Below are 26,732 nucleotides of genomic sequence, written 5' to 3'. Positions count from 1 at the left end.
CTCCCAATCCTAAAGAGATTAGACCTAAGAGTCTAGCACCTTTTAAAATCTGAATAGGAAACATTTGCCATCTATTGTCTCTAAGGGCAGCCATTATAAGGCTTCAAAGACACCTTGGTCTCCAAGTCTTTTATCTTAACCTGAAAATTTCATTTCTATCAATCTCAAGTCTTTAGACAAACTCAACCATTTGTCAACCAGCAAATGTTTAAATTTACCTATAGCCTGGAAGCCCCCACCACATCAAATTGTCCCACCTTTCTGGAAAAAAACAATGTACTCCTTAATGTATTTGATTGATGTCTCATGCCTCCCTAAAATCTATAAAACCAAGCTGCACTCTGACTACCTTGGGCACGTGTTCTCAGGACCTCCTGAGGGCTGTGTCACAGACCATAGTCATTCATATTTGGCTCAGACTAAATCTTTTCAAATATTGTACAGAATTTGACTCTTTTCATCGACACATCTTCTGACTTCCAGGGCTGGCTAGCTGAAAAAGGAATGTCCTTAGTCACATGCCTACTCACACTCTCCTAATGACCCAGAGAACAGGGGCCCACTTGGTCCCCATTGCCACACAGGGGAAGATGCTTCTCTGCCCTTGAACTGATGGTGCAAAGTTAGCCACCAAAGACCAGGAGCTAACTAGACTGTCCCTAGGACTTCAGGCTGTGGCTGTTCTCCAGAATGGACTCTCTGTGCTTCTGCTCAAGAGCATCAGTGTTTCAGGGCTCAGTGGAGAATATACCTGAGCCAGGCTTCATGGACAAGCAGCGTGGCATCCCACTGTCAAGAAAGGGCTAATTTCATGAGGCAAAAGTTTGCTGAGACCCACACTTCATGGCATGGCCATCTGTCAAGCTCACAATAATTCATTCAGCAAAATTATGTGTGAAGCACTGAATCAGGAGCTCAAGACACTGAGAATACATTCTACTAAGAGAGGCAGACATAAACCAACAATTACAATATGCACGTTAGTTGATGGGGTTGGGGAGCTGTACTGAATCCGAGTGTTTGAAATGCTTGTTCCCCAGTGCCGTAAAGAAATAGCACTTGAACATAAATTGAATTTCCTCAGCAAGGACATTTTTTACTTTTGCAGAAAGGGTACACTCACCAGCAGTTTTGCCATGAGAGTACACCGAACAAAGGAGACAGGGTCATTTATAACCTGAAGCGTCCACCCTACTGCTGTGTCCGGTTTCCATTGGCTGGAATGGGACCTCACATTCTGTATTTGTCCCGAATGGCTGGCAACTTAGAACTTTTTCAAAGAGGCAAAGGCAGAGGAGAACAAAGGAAGGAGGAAGTAACTTGTGGAATGCCGAGAAAGGTAAAAACACCTTCAAATAAGGAAGAGAAATGGGCTATGATCTAATGCCTGCTTGGGCCAGTATAAGCATGCCAGGGCAGATATTTAGGCTACATTGTGGGAGCTAAGAACATAAAGTACATTGATTTCTTTATTATGGCTAGCAGATATTTAAGAATGTTAGCACAGGTCTTTGAATAAATTTTGCTTCTAAGAGAAATTACTATTTCTTCCTGATTAGATGTGAAGGAAAGTCTTTGAAGAGGAACCTCTACTTTACTTTTTACACAAGTTGGAAGAAAAAACATCCCAAAGGAGAAAATGGCTAAACCGTGCTCTAAAATTCAGTGCATTCCTAGAGCAGAGAGACCTGGGGACCTTACAGAATTAGAGAGGAGAAATAAAGTACACTGCCTGCATGTGTACAGAGTCTGAATCTACCCATTTTTCCAGGACAGCTAAAGCTATAGCCACTCCATGTAGAAGTACTCCCTGAATCCCTTTGGGCTTCTAGAACTACAGGACAGATGGCTGCAGATAGCAAAGCCTAGCTGCAGACTAGCTTGATGAAGCAGAATTAGATCATGGCTATCTATCATGTCCACAAAGAGGTAGGGCAAATTTCTACAATGCCAGGCCCCTTGGCAGCATTTTCAGGAACAGCGGCTCATGACTAGTGAAACAACATAATCAAGACTTGCAAGATGTGAAAGGCACAGTTCAGCTTGGTGACTCGGGGTAAATGTTTTATTGCTCACCCAGAGAATAGCGCCACCAGTATTCTGTCCCACTTACTGCATAACAGGAGTTTGGATTCTTAATTGGCTAAAGAGGATCGTTTTGCTTGGCTGATTATTTGTGTTTTGAATGGAAGTGAGAAGATCTTCAGATTTTAGAGCGTGTGTTAGAGTGTGTGTTCAATTCTAAGAAAAGCACTTCATTTGTCTGGTTAAATTAGCTGCGCCAGTTACATATGTCTTAAAATTGAACTAAAACAGACCAACATTGGCAAGATCTTGGAGTTCATTGAAGAGAAAACTAAACTAAATATTTTCAAATTGTAATGGTGGGTAAAACTAAAGATCTGAATTGGGCTAGAGGGGTTTATAAACTTAGGATTCTATGGGAAGGGGTAAAGAAATTAATTCTTCAGCCAAAGTTCTTTCAAGTTTGCTGTCTTCTCAAGCCAATGATGACAGTGTGTCTTGCAGTATTATAAAGAAAGTACATTCTGGAAGGAAATGTTCCATATGAAACTACAGGGACCAATTGCCTTTGACCACTGATGGCCTAGAAAGTTACCAGGATACTCTGAAAGCTCTGAAGAGAACCAAGAGGCTATCTCAACATTTTCTTTTCTTTTCTTTCTTTATTCTTCCCCCTCAAACCAGCTTGGGAGTAGCTCATGGCTAATTTTAGAACCCACTCCAAATTTATACACTCAGAGCCCCAAACCAAAATGAAATTCCATTTTCAATTAGTTAAAATATTTTCTGAAATTTTTTGAAGTCTTATTCGAGAAATGATTCTCTTACAAAATATAATACGTGCAGAGTAACATCTTTATGATTTCAGTTCCAATGAAGCAGAAACCCAAAGATTATACTTTTCTTTAAAAATGAACAGTAGGTAATAAATTCATCACTGGGAAAGTCAAGTCTATGTGTTATTGAACAGAGAATATTCAAAAGGTGATTCTCAGACTCTAAAAGCCTGCATGATTTCCTCCACCCCAACATGAATTCTGCAAAGGAGACAGATGGAAAAGTCTCCTGGGTTTTAGAAACATCTATTTTAAGGGGATTTTGAAAAGTCTCAATGTCCAAATCTGCTGACAAGCTACACATCAGCTCCTAAGGGAGATTCAGAGCCAGCAGTAGCCAACAAAGTAACCAAAAGCCTGCTGTTTGGTGGCATGTGACGTTTGATTGGGATATTTCCCAGACTTAATCATGACTATTAACTTCTGTGATGAAGTGTGCTGTGGGTGGAATCCCATCTTCCCACAGTGGAAAACAAAATAAAGAATTTTTATCTTTATTTCAAAGGAATAAAACATCAATTATCCAGGGAAATGAACTGGAAGGTGCAGTTTCACAGCTTCCAGGAGTCCAAGCGATCCACAAAAGACAAGTCCATTTTTTTTTTTTTTTCCTTCAGCAAAGCAATTACTGTCCTTTCTTCCATGTCGGATGCTCTTGTCACATCTGACACACCAGTTTGATTACCGAGAGAATGAGCAAAGCAATGAGCCCTTAGCACAGGGCTCTCTGAGACTACCAGCACCAGAGCACATTGGGGAACACTCCACTTGGCATTAGAAAATTAGTCTTTCAGAAGACAATGCTTTATCACAATTCCACTCGTACAAATGAAAGAGAAGAGAAGAAAAGGGCTTGGGAGTTTATTTCCTCATGAATGTGCTAAAGAAAGACATTCAATTAGAAGATCTATGTCTGGGCTCTTTGTTTACAGGTGCCCTCTAGGACAAGTGGCCAAGAAGAAGGGCTTCAGTCATATGGAAATATGGGATACCAGTAACTGATTTTGTCTGGTGCTTTTGTAACTCACCTTTTCTGCCTGGGCTGAATTGCACCCCGCCGCAATGTTGGAGAGAGCATAGTGACAGAAAACAAGGAAGCCATTGGACATGGTGACAGGGATGAGTAGGAGGCTCTCAGAGTGATATCACTTTAGGAAACTATTCAAAGGCTATAACAACCATCTTTCTAGACTTTAATATTTTCCTTAGGATGTCCCAAGTGAACTCAAATGTCTTGCAGTCTGGTCTTGGGAAAATACATTCCAAGTTGCTTGGCAAGGGAGACTCAAACCTCAAAGAATAGGACTGGCTACCTATTAGGAAGCCTCCAAAAAGTATTGGTCACTGAAAGCCTGAACCACACCTAGCTGGTTGTAATCATGAGACGGGAAAATGTCTTCCAACTTCCACAACAGCACTGGGAGCGCTTGAGGGGGTCTCTGCCAAGAGAAGCAGCAGTGGTCACAGCAAAGTTAAAAAACCAGCAAGGGAAGAGTAGATGCTGGTGGGGACCCAGTGGGGAGCCAGTGGGGAAGAGAGAGATTACACTCGGGGTGGGTGGGGCTGCAGGCAGCTCAGTCCAGTGCTGAAAAGGGTGGGCATGGCTCCATGTGGTTAAAGTTGTCACCCAGGTCTTCAGTACAGGCTAAGGAAACAGAAATCCAAAATAAAGGATTGAACGTTGTTCAACTATATAAGCAATTTGCATTTATGGGATCCAAAACAAAGACTTATCCATTTTTCCTCTTAATAGAGGGAAATACTCATGTAAAGAAGGCTAAGGAAGCCTCCAACACCAAGATGGGGTTTTTAAAAGTCAGGGAGGCTGGGACTGTGTGATGGAAGTGTTAGGACTGCATGCCAATAAGTTAGACTGTGTTCATTCCCTAATCCCAAACTATTTGACAAAGCTATAGTAATCAAAACTGCATGATATTGGTGTAAAAACAGACACACCAGTGGAATAGAATACACAGCCCAGAAATAAACCCAGGCATATATGGTCAACTAATCTTTGACCAGAGCACTAAGAATACACAATGAGGAAAGGATGGTTTTTTCAATAAATGAGGTTGAGGAAACTGGATATCTACACAAAATAGAATAATACTGGGCCCTTGCTTTTTACAATATTTACAAAAATTAACTCAAAATAGATTTAAGACTTAAATATAAGATCTAAAACTATAAAACTCCTAGAAGAAAATGAAAAGAAAATGTTCCCTGACATTGGTCTTGGCAATGATTTTTAACATGACGCCAAAAGCACACGCAACAAAAACCAAAATAAACAAGTGGGACTGCATCAAAATAACAAGCTGCTGCACAGCAAAGGAAACAATCAACAAAATGAAAAGGCAACCTACAGGGTGGGAGAAAATATTTGCAAGCCATATATCTGATAAAGGGTTAATATCCAAAATATATTTTAAAACCTCACATTGAAAGTTAAAAAAAAAGAAAAAAGAAAGAACTCAATATTCAAAATATATTTTAAAACCTCATATTGAAAGTTAAAAAAAAAAAAGAAAAAAGAACTCAATTATAAAATGGGCAAAGAAGCTGAATAGACATTTTTCTAAAGAAGACATACAAATGGTAAACAGGTATATGAAAAGGTGGTGCAGATCACTAATCCTCAGAAAACTGCAAATTAAACGACAATGACATATCTCTTTACATCTGTTAAGATGGTTACTATCAAAAAGATAACAGATGGTAAGGTATAGAGAAAAGAAAACCCTGTACACTACTGGTTGGAATTAAAATTGGTACAGCCATTATGGAAAACATAATGGAGATTCCATAAAAAATTAATAAATAGAAGTGCCATATGATCCAGCCATCCCACTTCTGAACATATATCCAAAGAAAATAAAATTAGTGCGTCAAAGAAATGTCTGCACTCCCATGTTTATCGCAGCATTATTTACAATAGACAAGATATAGAAAAAATGTACGTGTCCATCAATGAATGTATGGATAAAAGAAAATGTGATACACACACACACACACACACACACACACACACCCATCCCTCCTCCCACCCCCACACACACTCCCCTCCAACACACACAGAGATGATTCAGCCATAAAGAGAAAGAAATCCTGCCATCTGTGACAACATGGATAAGCATGGAGAACATCATGCTAGGTGAAACAAGATAGACACAGAAGACAAATACTGTATGATCTCACTTATACATGGAATTATAAAAAGTCTAACTCAGAGAAACAAAGAGAGCTCCTGGTTGCCAAGGGCTGGGGATTGGAGAAATGGGAGATGTTGGTCAAAGGGTACAAACTTTCAGTTATAAGATCAATACATTCTGGGGACCTAATGTATAGCAGGTTGACTATAACTAAAAATATTGTATTATTTACTTGAAATTTGATAAAAGAGCATATTTTATGTGTCCTCACCCCACCACACACACACACACACAGTAAGTTGAGAACACACACACATACAGTAATTATGGGTGACAGTGGATGTGTTATTTTGATTTTGATAATTATACAATGTATACATATATGAAATCACATTGTACACCTTGAACATATACAATTTTTATTTTTCAATTAAATGTCTCAAAAAGAAGAAAGGGAGGGAGGAAGGAAAGAAAAAAAGAAAGGAAAGAAGGAAAGAAAAAGTGAGTTTCATAATACATCATTAAAAGAGTGACAAGGCAAGCCCCAGGCTGGGACAAGATATTTGCAGTACATATATCCAACGAAAGACTTGTAAACTAGAATATATTGTAAAACTCCTACAAATCAGTGAGAAAAAGACAATCTAGGTTAAAAAAGTAAGTAAAAGACTTGAAACTGCATTTCACAAACAAGTTATCTAAAGGGCCAGTAAGTAAATAAAAAGTTAATACCATAAATGAGACACTAACAAATACCCATCCCACATGTACATGCATCCAGCTGCGTGTACACACACACGCGCACACACACACACACACAGAGAGAGAGAGAGAGAGAGAGAGAATGACCAAGATTAGAAGGACTGAGAACACCAAATGGCAAACGCGCAGAACAGCTGAGACCCTTCGATGCTGCTGCTGAGAATGGAAAATGCAACGCCACTCTAGATAACTGTTGGCAATTTTATCTGAACATAAACATATGCAGCACTGTGACCTAACAATTTCACTTACAGGAATAAAGCCAATAGATTTGAGTGCTTATGCACACCAAAAGATGTGTCCACAGTTAGCTTTATTCATAATAGCCCCAAACTGGAAACAACCCAAATGACCATCAAGGGTAGAATAAATAAATTGTAGTATATTTACACAATGGAAGACTACAGAACAATGAAGGAAGACTGCAAAAGGAAACAAAGTGAATAAAATCTTACAGCATAATATTGAATGAACTAACCCAGACAAAAGGCGTACATACTGGATAACTCAATTTACATGAAGTTTTAAAACAGCCCAGACTAATCCCTGATGACAGAGGTCAGAAGAGTAGCAACATTTGGGGGGCATTACTGGTGGTGAAGGGGCATGAAGGAGCTTTCTAGAGTGCTGAAAATGATCTATATCTTGATCTATGTGGTGGTTAAAATGGGTCTATACATACATATGTAAAAATTCATTTAGCCATGAACTTAAGACATATGCACTTCACCGTATGTTAGGTGTGCCCTGATTAGGAAGTTGGAAATATGTCCAGTACTTCATTTTCTTCTCCAAGACCTCTGTGCGGGACTTCAGCTTTGCATCTACCACGTTTTACAAGAGTTATTTGCCTTCTCTATTATGTGTAAGCTTCTTGCAGGCGAGCACCATGTCTCGTTCATCTGTACTCCTCCATTGCCTAGCCCAGTGCTTGCTATAAAAAAGTTACTTGATAAATGTGTGTTAAACTAGCCTACATGACATGTAGACTCTCATCCATGCCTACTGTCCATCTCCTGCCTTCTACTTTGGATGCGAAATTAAAGAATGAGGGCAAACTTGTATAATCCTTTCCATTTGTCAAAATTTCAGATGAAGAAAATATGCTAAATTCTCTCATGGGTGGTGGTTTAGTTTAAAGCAAAGGTTCTCAAGATTGAAGAGCCTAAAGTTCAAGTGCAGATCTTGTTAAATATGCAGACCCCTAGCCCTATACCTGAAGAGACTTAGGTCAGAGAAGGAACCCAGGTGTACACTTTTACCAAGCACTGAAGAAAGTTCCGATGGTTCATACTAACCATCCTATAATCTCCACCAAAACAGAAGCTTCTAGGACAGGTGTCTTACCAAAATATTGGTATGTAAATACCAATTTGGGTATTTCTAAAACTACCCAAATTAAGTGATCTGTTAGATTCCACCTTTCTTTGGAAACCAGGAGGCACATGACATCTTTAATTCACCTAGGGAAACAGCCATTATGGCTGAAAATCCACTTCTGAAGGAATGTTCTACTGAGCACTGGGGAAATAAGGAGGCTACACGAGGTTCTATGAGAGATTTTTCTTTTAGAAAAATAATATTCTGGGGAATTTTTTGCCAATTTCTCTCTAGATAGAGGTCTTAAGGCCACAACACAGACTAACAAGAAGCTGAAAACTCCAGATCAAGACTGGCACCTTGTCCTCAATTTACATCAGTAAGTTGAGAACACATTGTCTGACTCAACTTCTCAACTTTTCCTTAATGTTGAATTAGTTTATCAGGAATTGGCGTTCTTTGGGGGAAAATGTATAAAAACAAGGGAAATCCATCAGTTTAAAAGTTGTCTCTCTCCTCTAAGCATTGAAATATACATACATGGCATTACCAAATTCTGCAGACAGTAGGTTACTCACTTTACTGTGAGTACAACTCCCAAGAACTACTCAGAGCCTAGCACTCCTGTAATGTCTCTGGGCTGCAAAGCAAAACCAACGGGCCATAAACAAACCAACAAACCACTTGCAAGCACAATGAATGTATGTCACGTACAAGTATGTGGCTGTCCAGGAATATTGAGTTAGCTCCTCTGACTGCAATGTAACAAATAGCTTTTTAGTTTTGCTTTGTCATCTATTCCTTCCTGATAGAGACAAGGAAAATATTCTTGAAAAGCAGCTGTTAATGGATAGTGACTAGTGGTTTCCTGTGGTCTAAGAACAAGCCATCAATTAGTGCTTTTTATGTTCCTTTAAATTCCAGAGGCAAACGAAGTTCGATAGTGGTATATTGGCTTCATGGTTATTGAACTAAGAGGAGGAATCTCGAGATAAAACAAGGGCGTTTTTTTTTCCTTTTTGAATGAAGTTATGTATATTTTCTTCATGAACACCACGAAATTTCTGGGAATCTCTGGGCTTCAGTTTAGCTCCCTATATCTTTTTGTATGATAGATAATGGTAGAAATGATAGCATCGGGGTCCAGTGTGAATAATCCCAGGAGAAGGTCAGTAATGCTCATCACATGGGAGGCGGTGGGCAAGGCATTCTAACTCTCTTAGCCTCGCCGGGCCTTCATCCCTCCACAGAAAGCCTTCTCAAAATGGTTTTAGGTCTCCTGGTTCTGACTTCGTGTAGAAGAGACAGAACCCAGAAGCTACAATGAACTCTTCAAGAAATATTTGGAATCTCCCTAAGCAAAATTTAGAGAGTCTGTCTTCTCTGGCCTCAGCATTCCCAAGTCTTCCCTCCTCTCGCTTCCTCCCCTCACGACTCCATCCGCCATTATTCCCCATGACCACAGGTGGAACCACCAACCTCTCTCCGCACTGCCTCTGGACTATCTGATAGCTTGAAGATATAAATGACTGGTAGCAGCTTCAAACATTGCGTCTTACAGAGACTATTCATTCTGGCAGAGGTAAAGCAAAGGAATGCTGTCTTTGGAATTGAAGGAGAGAAGGGCACAGGGAGAAGAGACACGCTTTGGAGGCTGAAGGGAAGCCACAGAAGACGAGAGTGCATGAACGAGCTCCCACACGCAGTCGCAGGTGGCCCATATTCTGGGACCAGGGCTCTGCTTGCAGGCATCTCTTCAGAGAGACTGCCCTGACCAAAGGAAAACATGTCCACATAGTCACAGCCTTCAGTCTGTATCTGGAGAACCCCACTGCCTTCCTCACAGCATGTATCACTGCTTGAAATTGTATCACATATTTATATGTTTTCTTGTTTATTGTTTGACTTCCTCACTCTCTGCTAGGTAGGATCTTCATCTTGTTTACTGCAGAGTACCCAATAGCTAGACTAGTACCTGGTATACAGTAGGTGTTCAATAAATACTTGTTGAGCTAATGAATGAATGATGGAGTGGATGGATGGGTGGCGTCAGGCCTCCACAAGCCCACCAGCCAGCCATGCCTCTATCCGGGTACCCAGGGCAGCACCCCACCCCTGACCCCCGTGGCTCAGAAACCTAGAGCTAGTGTGAACAACTATTCTGGTCTACCTGAGACTAAGGAGGTTCTTGGGACATGGAGCTTTTTGGTGTTAAAGCTGAGAAAGTCCTGGGCAAACCGGGACGAGTTGGCTACCTTCCCTAGAGACACCTCCTAAAAGTCTTTGATAGCTTATGTGAAAAGAGCAAGGTCAGGGTATGTACTGTCCTTTCAAGGTCACCTCAGGCTGGCTTGCTTGCTAACTGAAGGTCACTGCTCTCCCCAGGTGGTCTCCTCTACCCAATCCTTCCCTTCCAGATCCCAGTAATCATTTCCACTCTGTCACTGGGGCCTGGGGGTGGTAGCAGCTCTGACACTACTGATTCTGACTATCTGCACCATTCCTGTGGCTCCTCTCTGCTCTCCTGAACCTCAGTAAATGGCACTTTTAAAAATAACCCCCTCTTGAGTTATCTAAAGATGAATGAGCCACGGTTTTCCATGGGGACCCTGACTGATGTGAGGGAAAAGAAGAAACGTAGAAATAAATGTTATCAGAAACCATTAAGATGCAAAGGTACTTAACCTCTCAAAGCCCCAGTTCCCCATCCATAAGCCTGTGATCACCTCATAGGGCTGTTATAAGAAACAATTAAGAAAATCTACTTAAAGCTATTTGATAGCATATCAAAAGCACTCAGCAAATTTTAGCCACCATTGTAGCTATTATTCTTTACTTCTCTTCTTAACAGAAACAAGCCAGAAGGCAAGATCAGGCTTGCCATTCATCTGAGAAGGACTCCAGAATCTCACCTCTCCAGATGGCCTGAGGAAATGGGCAGAAGTACTGTAAATTTAAAACTTCACATAGGCACAAATTCCTATTCTTTTAGTATTTTTACTTGGGCCTTGAGTGGAGGCCTTAATATTCTATGTTTAGAGATTGGATCTAGTGATAAGTCCAATGTCTGTTTTGGAGGAGGCCAGGAATGCGGGAAGTGGTGGTTACTTGGCACATTTGCAGGAAATCCCTCCACCTGCGTGACACACCTGCACCTCCTGTCCTGGCCAGCCTGCTGAAATATACAAGAAATCAATAGGCCACAAAATGGAAACAATTTTGAACTCAAGAAAAAGGTTATCCTTTTCTAATTTAATGATGCAGTGACCTGTCTGCAGACTTTGGATGAAAATGAGGCCCTGAGAAGATCCTGGGGAGTGCAGGAGCATGAGGGCTGAACATCAAGAGCAAGAAAGATTTCTTTTTCATTAAAACAAATTGGTACACTTGGATTTATAGTACCCAGTAAAGTATAAGCAGGAAGATGAAAATTCCACCATGAAATAAGACAATTTAGGAAAGACAGAGGGGGTGGAGATAGCACTCAGCTTATTCCAAAGTGAATAATCACACACACACACGCACACACACACACACAGAAACGCTTTGCACATAACTTTCTAGGAAAAGTGGGAATAAGGAAAGAATATATGAGGAAATAATGCACACTAGTGTTCCCAAGAGCAGGGCTAGATTTAAATCATGTTATAATATGTCAAAATAGTATCTCCTAAATTCGCGGTCACTCAACACCTCAGAATGTGATCTTACTTGGAAGTAGCGTCTTTGAAGATGTAATTCGTTAAGGGTCTCAAGATAAAATCTTCCTGGATTTAGGGTGGGTCCTAAAACCAATAACTTGTCTCCTTACACAAGAAAAGAGAGGGAGATCTGGACACAACGGAGACCATGTAAAAACAGAGGCAAAAATTGGAGCTATGTGTCTTTATAATAGAACGATTCATATTCCTTTGGGCATATATCCAGTAATGAGATTGCTGGGTGAGACGGTATTTCTGTTTTTAGGTCTTTGAGGAATCACCACACTGTATTTTACAGTGATTGAACTAATTTACACTCCCACTAACGGTGTATAAGTATTCTGTTTTCTCCATTTTATGTTCATCACAGCACTATTCACAAGCACAAAGACATGGAATCAACCTAAATGCCCATCAGTGGAAGACTGAATAATGGAAATCTGGTACATATACACCATGGAATACTAGGCAGGCATAAAAAAGAAAGGGATCCCATATTTTGAGTAATATGGATGGAGCTGGAGACATTATCCTTAGCAAACTAATGCAAGAACAGAAAACCAAATGCTGTATGTTCTCACTTATAAGTGGATGCTAAATGATGAGAACACATGGGCATTTAGGGGGGAACGACACACTGGGGCCTATTGGAGGGCGGAGAGTGGGAGGAGGAAGAGGGTCAGGAAAAATAACTAATGAATACTAGGCTTAATACCTGGGTGATGAAACAATCTGTACAACTAACCCTCGTGACACACGTTTACCTATATAACCAACCTGCTCATGTACCCCTGAACTTAAAAAACTTTAAAAAAAAGATTGGAGTTATGCTGCCACAAGACAAGGAGCTACAGAAGCTACAAGGAGCTGGAAGGGGCAAGGAAGGATCCTTCCCTGGAGCCACTGGAGGAAGCGTGGCCCTGCTGCCACCTTGATCTTAGACTCCTGGTTTCAGAGTTGTGAAAGGTTAAATTTCTGCTGTTTGAAGCCACAAGTTTGTGGTCATTTGTTAAAGCTGCTCTAGGAAACAAATGATGCACATATCAAAATTCTTCACATAGTTTATACAGCAGGAGCTCAGTAAATACGATTGGCTAACAGATCACCTAGATGAATCTACTGCCCTATAAAACCATGGAGGTACAACTATACTTACTTGTGTTCTTGTCTCAGAATGAAGACCCAGCACTTCATGCTTCCTGTTTTAAATTTTCCAACTAGTGCGCTTCATGTGGAATGAATGGGAGTTCAGAATATGGAACAATCTGACTGAGACTGGTGTACCTGCTAATCAAACCTGGCACTCTGTTTCCAAACTGCTCATTCCAGCAGAAGCCACTGAGTAATTACACCCAATAGGAGATTGGTACCCATCACTGCAGGGGTGTTCACATTACCCACATCTGTCTCAAGCAAGGCCCTATTAGGGTGACACCATGCCTAATCTTTGCAATGGTGTTCACGTAATCTCAGGCCTTTGGTCATCCAACCATCCATGGTAGAATCCCAGTTCTTAAGACCCCTTAGCTATTACTGGCCACAGTGAGGGAAGGCCGCCTGCACAGGGAAGGTGGCGGTTGTTGGGGTGGGGGTTGGGGGGGGGTTACTAAGAATGAGGCCACTCTACTTCCGGAGAGGTTGGAGGAGGACTGGAAGGAAGCAGAAATAGATAAAGCATATGTCCTACAAGACCCAGAGCAAAACATAGCCGGGAGTGCTCAGTCCCTTGCTGTGCTACACAGCACTCTGCCCAGGAATATTTTGAATCCTCTCTTCGAAGTCCCAGTGTACTTAGTGTGGCCCTAGTGATGCTCCTCTGCTCCATCTCACCACATGCCTCTTCTTCCTGGCTGATGAAGCTATGGACCTCGAGTCCAGTTTGCTGCTACTCCTTTTTGTTCCTAAATTATACTATTGGTTTCATCCCTCTGCAATTCTAACTTGATTCCAAGGCGGCCAGGTTTCTAGTTGATTATTGTGCTATTGTCCTCTGTTCGCCCCTCCTCGTTGCTCTCTGCCCTTCTCCTGGGCCCCAGGGCATCCACTTCGACACACAGCATCAGCCAGATCCCCTAGCCCTGGTTTCTGGATAGGAAAGGAGATACTGGCAGGAGACCGGAGGAGAAAGAGGTCAGATCTGGGTGGGCTCAGCGTGTCCTCTTCCCTACTTAGTCCTTGCCAGGCCTCCGTGGTGGCCCTGTCTCAGTGTCTCCACGGCCAGAGCTCTGCCAGTTCCTTCAGGCCTGGAACTGGAAACTGCTTTCTCCTGTTTCAAGTCCCTGAGTGCTAGACTTTCCCTTATCACTTCCTCAACTCTGTCCCACCTCAATAAATGGTGCTTCCATTAAATCCCTTTTATTCAATCCCTGAGGCAGTTACCAATATTAATCAGGTTGCACACATTTAATACTTTACCTAGGCACGAGCATTACACACACACATGCAAACCCTCTCTTTATTATATGAAGAGTGTGGCTTTGAAATCAGACACACGTAAATAAATAGGCATGCCGTAACTGCCCAGCTCACTAGGGTTCTTCAGTCTCTCTGACTCTTGGTTAATTCCTCTGGGAAATGAGACCAGAGTCTCCACCTCCTAGAGTGATGATGAAGCTGAACTGAACTTACACGGCACATTCGTGGTGTGCTGCTCCCTCATCTACTCATTCGGTATCATACAAGCGTCCCGGCTCTGTTTGGCAATCCCCCACTGAGCTTGCTTAGGTCTGGTTGTCTGACCTACTTCCAGGTGCAGTAACTTTTTCAGGCTAGCACTTGGGTGGTCCTGCCCACATGTCTAAGCATTTTGCCATAGGACTGACCCCAGCCTCACCACCTCCTTGTCAGGAGGGATGGATATGCTATTTCCAAATGAGACTGTGGAGGTAAAGAGATCGGTGAAATGATTTCTTCATGTTTGCCCCAGTCCCAGTAGAACTGCTATGAGGAGTGGGGTCTCTATGCCCCCTGCCCCTGCCATTCTTTTGGAGGAAATCCCACCCAACACGTGGTTTCTGAATTCCCCTTCTGGGTGTGTGATGTGCCCGAGATGATGACGACAATGACCAGGGTTGCGGGGAGGTTGGAAAAGAAACGGTGGAGGAAGTCACTGCGGGCACAGAATCAGCCCCCCATGCCTTGCATGCAACAACTTAGACGGAAACAGACTCACTTCTCAAACTGATGAATTGGCAGCTGGACATCCAGCTGCTGGGCGTTCCCATCCTGGTTGAAAATTCTGTGTGACATTGGCCATGAGCGATAAACCACGGAAACCAGTGCTAAAAAGATATTGTTCATCCATCAGCTCTCAAAAACATTGCCTCAGTGAGCACAGCTATGCATGATTAATGGTCGTCGAGAATGAATGCAAAGTTACCATTTCAGACAAGGGAAAAGTTGCATGCATCCCCCAAATTTCTGGAAAAAAAAATGAATTCAGAAAATACAAGCAAGGGCAGGATAGAAGGGGAAAATACTTATTCGAGATTTGCCACTACAGACTTCACTTTTAAGATGCATTTCAGCAAAACAAACAAACAAAAAAGAAACATTTAGATTGTTTTCATGAACTATATAAAAGTAAATAGATCCATAAAAGGAAAATAAAGAAAGAATTTAAACCACTTTCTTGCCAAAGAACCTTTAAAGAGGAAATATGTTGTTTTTAACAATTCCAAAATAGTCAATAGAATGTTTAGAAATAGTTGATAAAACTACTTTGTTTAGAACTCAATTTTCAAGTTGAATCTATTTCTTTAATTTAAAAAACAAATTTACAAAAAAAGATAAAATGCTGAGTAACAAAGGCTGAGATTGGCTGTATATTCAGCAAATGAACCTCCTCAAATCATAACTGCTACATCCATTTCACTACGACTAATGATGGCCACAGCCATTTGTGTTTGTATCATCATCCAGACTAATGACTAAGACAGGCAAAACGAACAGATCGTCCATGGCCATTCATTGGACAAGTGTGCAGCTCTGCCTCATAAATAAGATCTACTGTCATTTTTTTCCCAATTGTATAAGCAATACATGGCCACTTCCCAAAACTGAAAAAAACAAGGAAAATCACAAAGCAAAGAAAATTCAAGCTGTCGATAATTTTGCCTATAGTCCAAACTACTTAGAGGCTGAGGCAGGAGGATAGCCTGAGCCCAGGAGTTCAAGGCTACAGTGAGCTATGGTAGGGGCACTGTACTCCAGCCTGGGCAACCAGCAAGACCCTCTCTCTGAAATTATAATAATAATACTAATAACAGATTCACATTTCAAAGTACTCTTTGTTAACATTGTAGAGAATGCATTTCCATATTTTTCCAGTTCTTATGTCAATAAAATAAGTAAAGAGATAAGAGATAAATATAAATAATAATGTACAGCTATACGTAAATAATATAAAATGTAAATAAGGTAAATATAAAACCCTATAATATGATTTCATTTTCTTTTATTATAGTCTCTAATTACCGGTCAAGTATATCTTTTCAATTTTTTCTCTGTTTTTGTTTTTTGTTTGTTTTTGTTTGTTTGTTTGGCTTTTTTTTTTTTTTTAGACAAGGTCTCATTCTGTCATCCAGACTAGAGTGCAGTGGTGCGATCTCGGCTCACCACAACTTCCACCTGCTGGGTTCAAGCAATTCTCCTGCCTCAGCCTCCTGAGTAGTTGGGGTTACAGGTGCATGCCACTCCCGCCCAGCTACTTTTTGTATTTTTAGTAGAGACAGGGTGGCTTCAGTATGTTGGCCAGGCTGGTCTCGAACTCCTGATCTCAAATGATCCACCTGCCTCGGCCTCCCAAAGTACTGGGATTACAGGCATGAGCCACTGCGCCCGGCCCCATTTTTCTCTGTTTTAAAATCAATGAAATTCCTTTTCTAATGTTTAAAGTAATTTAGTCTGCTGATCATAACTGAAGATAAAAACTAAAAAATTAAACAACCAAACCGCACACCAACCTTCTACAAATTTTCCTTGTTATTCGAGGCCCCAGGATCTTTGCTTGTGCCCTCCCCTCCACGTGAAATGCTCCCTCCTTCTGCTCATCTGCCTACAAACTCCTGGCTTTTGGTAGAGGGCACTTAACTACTTAGTTCCACGTGTTTTCCTTAAAGAGGAAGGACTTAGATGTCATTCCCAGGAGGGAATAACGCTTTCTCCCCTAACTCAGTGCTCCTGAGGTACAAGGCAAGAATATACAGCATGAGGGCGCCCCCTTGCTCCGGTGGACAGCCATGCTAGAGCTCATGCTTTCATGGGACCTCCTTCTGGGCTCTTGCTGTTTTGTACTTGACATGGGGAGGCCGGCTGTAGTCACACTTCTGGCTAGGTGAATATTCACTCTGCAGACTCAGTTACTCTCTTGCAGTGAACCGCAGGTCTTCACATGGACAGGAGGACTGCAAAGGCCAGAAGTTCCAAGTTTCTTTCTTCAAACTCTCTTAAGTCGTTTAAAGTCTTAAGTGGATATTTCAACACCTATCTAAATTCTACATGTAATTCTCAGGGTTCAGAACTGGAGCAGAACCCAAAAGTTTTCCTTGGACCACATCTCTCATAACAGAATTAACCTTTTATACATACATTTTATAGCACTGAATCATATTTGTTCACATGGCATATCCCATTTGAGTCTAAGGCCTCCTTAAGGCAGAATATTGAGACTTACTTATCTCTTTATTTCCATAAAACATTCTATTCCTATTATGCTATTTCCTACCATAATATCTGGCATATAGGAACAGTTAGTAATAAATCTGTTAAATGAGAAGATCGCAAATTGTTGGCAGTGTCACATATTTTTAAAAATCAGACAAATTTTTATCCAAAAAGTTTCCCCAGAAATAATAGATTCTTATAATGATAAGATGTCCCTAGAACAGTGATTATCACATGTTTCAGAATCATCTGGGGCAGAGAACACCTGCTGGGCCACCCCTGAGTTTCTGGTTAGTAGTTTTAGGCCATAGAATTTACATTTCTAACGAGCTCTCAGGTGATATTGATGCACTGGTCTGGGAACCACACTTTGAAAACTACTATCCTAGCACAATCGTTCTCAAAAGATGATCAGAATCACTTCTGTTACAACTTGCCCCAGTACATTTCTAAAAATTAAAAAAAAAATTTAAAAAAGAATTACCTCTGTTTTGCTAAATTTCCACATATTGCTATGATATTCCGACCTGGAAAGGTGGATGCAGAAATCAAATATTTCATACATGACTCTGTGGTAGCAAATCCATCCAAAGACAGATAATTGCAAATCACTGGACTTGGGCCACACTCACAAGCTAACTTTGGAATGACATGTAAAAAGCAATTTCCTGGCCATATCTTCTGTGACTCATTCTGTAACTGTGAATTATTGAGTAACTAACAATTTTCTGGGGAAATCTACTCCAAGATACCTTATGGTATCTTGGTTTGGGCTAAACTTCACTATTTAATTCCTGATTTTATCATGCCCTATAGGACTGTTCTTCTGATCTGATCACGATACAGAAAGTCTCAGGACAGCAATCTCCTCACCAACAAATATTAATTAGACACCCACTAAGGGAAAACCACCATGGAAGCCCCAAAGTGGAGAGAAAGAAGCAAAATATTTAGCTGTCTGGAAATATCAGTTGGCTGTAAAGATAAAAAATAGATACATTTTTAAAAAAGATATTTCTAATAACAAACAATAGTTATCTAAAGATTGGTGCAGAAAAGAAAAGCTAAAATAACTTTGAGGAAGAGAACGATGGATTTCTCAAAGCTGGAGAAGTAAAGAGAAACCATTTGAAGAAGAAGAAGGAACTGTAGAGTTATATCTGAAGATAGAATTGAAGAGGCAAGATCATACCTAGAATAAAGTTCCAAAGAGAGCTTGAGACCCATGCCAATTATAGAAGGACAGGTCTAGTGATAGAAGTAGGACATCTTGACCTCCATAAAATCAACAAGGGCACCTCTGTCAATTAGCTACTGGCTCTCTTCTGCAGATGACATTGCTCTGGAATAGTATGAGTCTGATTCCTCAGTACCATCTGGCATTTTCTGGCTAAGAGCAGCTCTTGTGCTGAAATGCAAAATGGTAGCAGTTAAAATAGCACAGAGAAAATGGTGGCCTGTGTTTATCGACATGTCTTAGCGTATAGGAGTCAATAACTACTAGATGTTATAGAAAACACATTCATTTTGATGAGCCCTGAGGCCCTGGAATGCCTTTCTCCAGTAGGTGATAAAATTGCTGATTGTTGTCTTTGGGAGAAGTTAAAGTGGAAATTACATGGGCCCATGAAGAATAATAGCCCTTTTGATTTCTTGTTGGATGAGGCATGTGTGTTACTGCCTATTCCTTCACTTGATGTAGCAAAGACTGATGATGATATCACGGTGTTCCTTAGTCACTGAAAACCATGTGAAATATCCTAAAATAATTCTGTAAGGTAATCTTCTATTTATCTCATCATGTAAATGTGGCACCGCACTTGAAATCAGAAATAGAAAATATCGAAAATTTTGAAATCAAATGCAGCATGCACTGAGATGAGACACGATTGTTACAGTATCCACACTAGGGATATCGACGACTAGCTATGGATGAATAAAATAGGATACTGAAGTGGTTAATCATTAATTATTGTCTTGGAGCCTTCGTGCTTTCATAAAATCATCTGCCCACATCTGCAGCTTTGGCTGAGGGACATAAGCAGACCACTGTGCTTTTATCAATACACTCATCTCTTCCAGGAAGCAGCTCTATGGGGGCATGGTGGACATGACCAAATCTTGGGAAATCAGATTCTGTCTCATAGGAAATGGGGTCTGTCACTGAAAGATTGTGTCCGTTACTAGTGGGCATCAAGACAAAGTCATGCAGACTTGAGGCTGGTGGCCATACTGAGCGATGAGCAGAGGAGCCAGTCTTTGCAGGAAGAAGGCTGAAGATATGCCTGACAGAAAAGCTGCCAGGTGACTTTCCAGTTCTTGTGGGACCCAGCAGGCCCCCAACACTTTGTTTCTCATGCGTACATAAGAGGGAGCTGACCACGGCTGCGGCAGGGCCCGCGCCATATGCAGCAGTGTTTGTTCATGGTAGGGCCAGCTGTGTAGCCCAGTGGGTCCATGGGTTTGGTTTGAGTATCTGCTTGAGTCAATGTCCATAATCCTCTTCCATACTTTTTCCTTGGCAAAATGAATCTTTATGGCTTTTAAGTGAATAGATGTCATAGCTGGATCCAAATGGGACCGCGCTGGTCTCCTCCTGAAACTGGAGTTCCTTGGAATATGTGTGAGATCAGCTGGCAGCATCCTGAGGCTGCTCTGTGGCTACAGTATAAATGCCACAGGCACTGATGTTTGTAGCCATGAACTTTTCAGGAGGTATTTGTCCTGCTCCCTATAAAGATTAATAAAATCTCCACACAAGATGAGCATTCTTCACATTCACACGGCCTCCAGGAGCATCTGGCTGGGCTCAGGAGTCCTCAGGAATGCAGCGCCTCACACCTTTGGCTAAAGGCCTTTGCCAAAGTGCTGGGGGAGGGAGTGTGGCTATGGGAGGGGCATGGCTGTGGAGTGGGCATGGCTAAGAAGCATTCACCACAGCTAGAGGCTATTTTCATCTCCTCAAATTCTCCAAGAAGTTCTGTCATAAATTCAGTGGTAACTCTCCAGAAAAATCTTTCCTACCTCTCCCTTGTTCCCGCTCACCTTAACCCACTTCAACTCATCCTGCGCTGGGTGCCATTTCGTATTCACCCATATAGCCCGTGAGGTAGCCCTTTGTGGTTAAATGTACATACTATGGCATAGTAGTATTTTTGAAACTTTAACTGATTTTACTTCTTCTGATATTTGCCCTCTTCATCCCCTTTATCCTCCACTCCCACTCACTGCCCCCACTCCTATTGAGGCAGATGGACTCTTCTGGATTCATGGCCTCAAGGAAGGGCAGAAGGTAGAAGCGGTCTATTGATTTAGCTTTGATATTTACCAAAGCCTCCAACAATTAAAGAGATTACACCAAAATGCCTCAATAGTGCTTCAAAGAGAGGTAAAAGGTCCCTAGACCTCTCAAGAAGGGGAGGCCCCCGTACCACTCCAATGCAGGGCCTCAACAAAGTAACTGGACTTCAAAGAGAGATGGTGTCAAAGCCTTGAATTTCCTCTTTTGGACACTAGGCACAGCAAAGATCTGTTGGACCTCAAGTACAATGAAGATGCCAGCATTTCTAATGTGGGTAATCTGGCTTCTCTCCACATTTTGGGCTCCATGATTCTGTTGGCGCCCTAGTAAGGAAAAGACTACAACAGCAACTGACATTAAGTTTTCTATCCTCATGGTAATAGAGTTTTAGGGTCTGAATTAGTTTCATGGGAAGGAAATAAATGAAGTAGCAAGTGTGTTTTTTAAACTTGAGTCTTAAACCTTTGCAGTATCTGTGTTGCATCATCTTTTCATCAATAGGCCCTCAACAGCTGGAGAGGGAATGGTGTGTCTGAGTTCTCCCACAGACACTCCGGAGCAGGTATCCCCAGTGCGCCAGGAACCCTGCTGGCAAGAACACGCTAACCTATTTAGAACTGGTTTCTCTTGGAAGCTGTTCATTTAATACGTGTGGCACGTGGTAAGGTGGTCAATGAGGCCAAGGACTTTCAAAGGGATTAATAACGTAGACTATTTTTAACTGCTTATCATACATACTTAAGAGAGAGTGGCACTGCTTGTTATTATCTCAATTTATTGCATTTGTTTGCTTTCATTTAAATCTGCTTTATTTCTCTTTGTTTTCTTTCTTTCTTTCCTTCTTTCTTTTTCTTTCTTTTCCTTTTTTCTTTCCTTCAACAAGAGCCTGTTCTTATCTCCAGAAATATTATGTTAAGTAGTAGGAATACAGATAAGAGATGAGAACACATTCAACAACAAAAAAATCCCATTTTTAAAAACAGCACCGTGGAGGTGGGCAAGTGTCTAGTGCGAATAAGGTAGAATAAGCATATGCGTGTGCCACTCCCTGTGGCAGAGGTTCCACTCAAATGACTGTATGGATGTTCACAAAGAAATAAATGTGTAGCAGTGAAGAAATTGGGAGCAATGAAGGTCTTTTGTAGATGGGAGACTTCAATGCATTTCTTGAATACGGAAGCAGATGGGAACATGAAACAGAGGAAACCAAAGCCCAATTATGTGTATGAGGGGACTTCAGGGGAAGTGGCTGCCAGTCAGCCTCACAAGATGTCAGCCAGCATTTAGGCATAGGGTTACTGGTTCCACTCCCATACAGGGCAGAGAGCACCAGGTTTTTATCTCCTAAAGAGGGCAGAAGAATAGCAAGAGACTCTTCACTAAGACAAATGGATAAACTAGCTGGGGAGGAATTTGTATTTTTTTAAATATGGAATGCTTCACAAATTTGTATTTTAGTGGGGATGTTGATCTAAGAGGAAAGCTCCCCTTGTTCTGGCATTTGGTGGGTGGAGATGAAGCAGAATGTCTCATCTAAGGCTGATTCCCACACATGTACATCCTAAAGCAAAATCTGTCAGCCCTGCGCATTTGCGCAGATTTCGTGTCTGCCTTCCCATTCAGGGGAGATGTCTATTAAGAAACATATCATCAATCCAAATTAAAAAGAAACCTTTACTAGATAGCTATTATTATGAAACGAATCCTTCACTCATCAATGTGAATCTACAAAAAAATCATCAGACATTTAAGGACAACCACAAGCAGAAAATTAAAAAAAAAAAGACCAAAACATACATAGTCTCAAAGGAAAAGAAATAATTCAAAAACTAGAAGAGATTTTTAAAAATTGTTAATAAATATCTTCAAAGAAATTTGAGAAGATATTGCATTTATAAAACAAGAATAGTATGGCTGAAAAACTAGCAGAGAACACAGAAGAGTTCTTATAAATTAAACATATAACCTCTAAAATATGAAATTCAAAAGAACAGCTGAAATATAAAGTCAAAATACTCTCCTAGAGCTTAAAGCAAATGGCAAAGAGATGGCAAATTTGAAGGATAAAGGTAAGAGTCATAGAGAAATAATACAGGAGCTGCAGAAATCTATCAGGTAGCTAAGAGGAATTATAGAAAAAGACAGAGAAAATGGATGGGAGAATTTTTTAAAGAAATAATAGGGCATACTTCACATTTGATGAATCCATTGAGTACTGAGCAGGATGAATGAAAATAACTACCAAGCCAGCACATCCTCTTGAAATTTCTGAACAGCAAACATAAAGAAAAAAATTATAAAGCTTCCAAAGGCAAATTCAGGGAACCATCTAACTCATCATTAGTCAGATTAGTCAGAAGATAATGAAACAATGTGTTCAAAGTGCTGAGGGAAAAAAATCTTTTGAGCCTAAAATTCTATGCCCAAACTATCATTGCAGTATGAGAGTAAAATAAAAATATTTTCAGATAAAGACCCAGATAATATACCACACTTTCTGTGTGAGGAAGTCTTCTGAGTATATATACTAGTAAAACAAGGAGAAAAACAGAAAGATGACATGGAATCCAGGGCTAGACTTTCATCCTGGAGGTCACTAATAGCAAGCCCAAGGATGGTGGCTGTGCAGCTGATCTGGACAACAACAGGTCCGGGATAAGAGAGTCTGGGAGAGACCCTATCCTGGGGCACCATGAGAGGAAAAAGGGATTCAAGACAATAGTTAACACTATTGAAGGTCTAGATACAGTTCAGATTATGATAGAGAGTCGAGATTCTTTTCCAAATAAGAAAAAACTCAATTAGAAACCTACCTGGTATTTTTTAAGCCAGGGCCCAAAAATCAGGGGAACAAAAATAACACTTGATTTTGAGTGACTGATAAAATGTAAGAACAGAAAATCGATGTGACCTTGAAGCTAGGAACATTCTACTTCAAGTAGCTTTGGAGTCACGACCTGAGACCTACAGGGCAAGAAATGTCATCATTAGCTCCTTACTTGGCACTGCAGTCAACATTTATATAGTCTTAATTATGTCAATGCCACTTACTAGTTTTTCAGTTTTAGAATCCACCAAGAGATAAAGCACAGGAGATTCAATTATGATCACAGAATAGAAGAGAAATGTTATCAACTTTGACAAAGTAAAAGTGCTGCAGCAGCTGACAGACAATGGGTAGTCAAAGTGATGAGATGTATAGGGAAGAGCAGGAGTGAAGGTCTTATCATTGTTAGTCAAGAGATAACGCTTAGGAAATAAGAGGTGGAGGTTTATTAATAATATTTAAGTAACCCATAGAATAATTAAAAACAAAAAAAAGTTGAAAGGGAGGGAGAAAAGGAGGTAGGGCATGTATAAGTAAGATAAATGCTCATCTCTCATAGCAGTGGTCAATAGATCTTGATCAAAAGGATCACTTAAAGTTCTTTATTGCAAACAGCAGAACTCAGGATGAGTAAGCAAAAAATACCTTTCTAATAGGGTACTGGGTCGCTCACAGAATCCTCTAGAAGTTCATGGTCAAGCAATTTCACATAATGCCAAGCCCAACTCCACTGCCAAAGTGGGCACAGCAGTGGCAGCATTAGACTCATAGCAATGGAAAAGCAAATGTCAGCTCCTCAGATGGGCCTGCAGTGAGCTGTTATATACGAGCTGCTGTGGGGAAATTTCTCTATCACCACTCCAGCAGCTGGTGCAGCCCTTGCAGCCCCTCCAACAATACTCAGGCCTGGATGGCAGAAATTCTGCCGCCATTCCCTCCAAACAGTGCTCCAAGTAGTAGTTGAAGCACTACTACCACACTCACCGAAGAAAAGTGAACTCCCCACACAGGACTCCCTCCTCTGCCCCCTCCTGAGTGACAGCCCAGTGTGGTGTGGCAGGTTAGCAGAGCCTGTGTCACAGTCTGCTTCTTTCCAGCAAGGGAGGCCAGAGAATGAGTTTTGGCTTCTAGCTTGGAGATGTGTGATGCATAACATAACACAGAAAACTCTTCAAATAGAGAAAGGTATTAGGAAGACACTGGACCTCAGAAACCTGGCAAACGCCCACCACACTGAAAAAATCAAGCAATCAAGTTATTGGTTTTCAAAAATGTATTGAGGTTTTTGTTTTGTTTTTTTGTTTTTTGGTGGATATGGCATTTGATCACCAGAAAAACTAAAAGGAGAAAAAGTTAGTTGTCTTTGCATAGTGGGATGTGAGTAGGACCATGCCAAAGATAGGAAGTGTTCAGTATAAATCCTACGTGCCATTTTATATGATGTGTACATGGGTTACTTGGATGACTTTTTAATTTATAATTTTTAAACTGACCCCTAAAACACTTTAACTATGCTACAGACTCAAATACCAAAAACTCTACCAGCCTCACTCACCACATATAAATTCCTACTAAAAAAAATAGTCTTCTGATATTGCCATTTATACACCAGCCAAAGGCAGGTTGGTATTGAGCTTACTAGAAACTTTTCTTTTCCCATGAGCAGAGATTGTCTTCTATTTCACAGGAGAATCTTTTTAAATACAGTCTGTTGTGTCGAAGGAAATATAGGTGAATGTACAGCCTCCTAAGAAATGGTGCTAAAGCTGAGACGGTTCTTTTGTGACGCAGCAGTTTTTCAAGGTAGAGACAGAACCTGAACTGCCAAGAACAAATCCCTGAGCTCAGCAAGTCCAGCTCTGTGGAAACTGCCTCCTCCTTCAAAAGCAAATGCAGAAACTACTATCTGCTTCCCCACACTTCGCTGATATGTTTCCTATATTCTGTCTAGAAAATGAGCTGATGCTATCTGGTTTTCTTCCCTTTTTTTCTACTTTGTTGCTTATATGAGTTGTTTTTTTTTTTAATAAAAGCTAGTCTTTACCATGTGCCTATCATTTGCCAGGCAGCTTTTCATTCTTTCTTTTATTCATTTATTTAGCTGCATTTACTGAGCACCTGTTCTGTACCAGGCATTGTGCTGAATGCTGGGGATGCAGCAATGAACAACATAGGCCATGTCTGTACACACTACAGTTGTGTAGCACAGCACAGCGGCTAAGCTCATGAGCTTGGACACAGGCTCATGGGTTCAGTCTCACATCGCCATGAACTAGTTATTGATTTAAATCACATACATCTCTGTTTGTTGTTCTAAAATGATAGACACATTTCTAAAATGGGAACATTATTCATCTCAAGGATGTTGTGAAGATTAAATGACATATCTTTGTAAACCCTTGGCACAGTATTTCAGTGAGGGGCAATTAGCAGAAACAGGCAATTATGACAGAATTATACATAAATAAGCACTAGAACGGTTTTAAGAGGAGCCTGCAAAAGGCCACGTATTCTTGCCTGGGTGGATCGGAGGCGGCTTCCTAGAGGAAGTAAGATCTAAGCTAAGGACAAACAAGTGAGCGAAATTATTAGTTGAGAAAAGAGTAGCAGGGTGTTTTAGCTGGAAGAATAAGGTTGTGGTGTGGCTTTTAAGTATGCAACTTCCAGTTATGTTCCATGTGGTTGACTATGGAGCATCAGACAAAGAGTAGTCCAAGAAGGAAGCAGGAGCCAAATCAGGGGTTTATAGATAACATTTTAAAAAACTAAGAACTACTAAAGTAATTTCAACTAGGTGATATTTTGATCAGGTCTACTTATAGAAGTATCACTCTGGATCAGATCTACTTGTAGAAATATCTGTTTGGCCGCAGTGTGAAGCGTGGATCGGAAAGAGAACAGATAAGGGACAATAAGACCAATTGAAAAGCATAGGTTGATCCAGGAAAGAAATAGTGGTGGCCAGTGCAGAATATAGTGGTGGGGACATCAGGAGGCAAAAGCCACAGATCTGGGCAAAAGATTTATTGTACAGGAAAAGGAAGACAAAAGGGTCAAGGATGCTTCCATTGATAGATGATTCCATCCTTCTGTTGACAAAAACATTTACTGAGGTAGAGAACTGAATAAGAGAAGCATATTTTG

This window comes from Hylobates moloch, unplaced genomic scaffold (genome assembly GCF_009828535.3).
Source record: "Hylobates moloch isolate HMO894 unplaced genomic scaffold, HMol_V3 SCAFFOLD_20, whole genome shotgun sequence".
NCBI classification, from domain to species: domain Eukaryota; kingdom Metazoa; phylum Chordata; class Mammalia; order Primates; family Hylobatidae; genus Hylobates; species Hylobates moloch.
Note: the sequence above shows the minus strand (reverse complement) of the source record.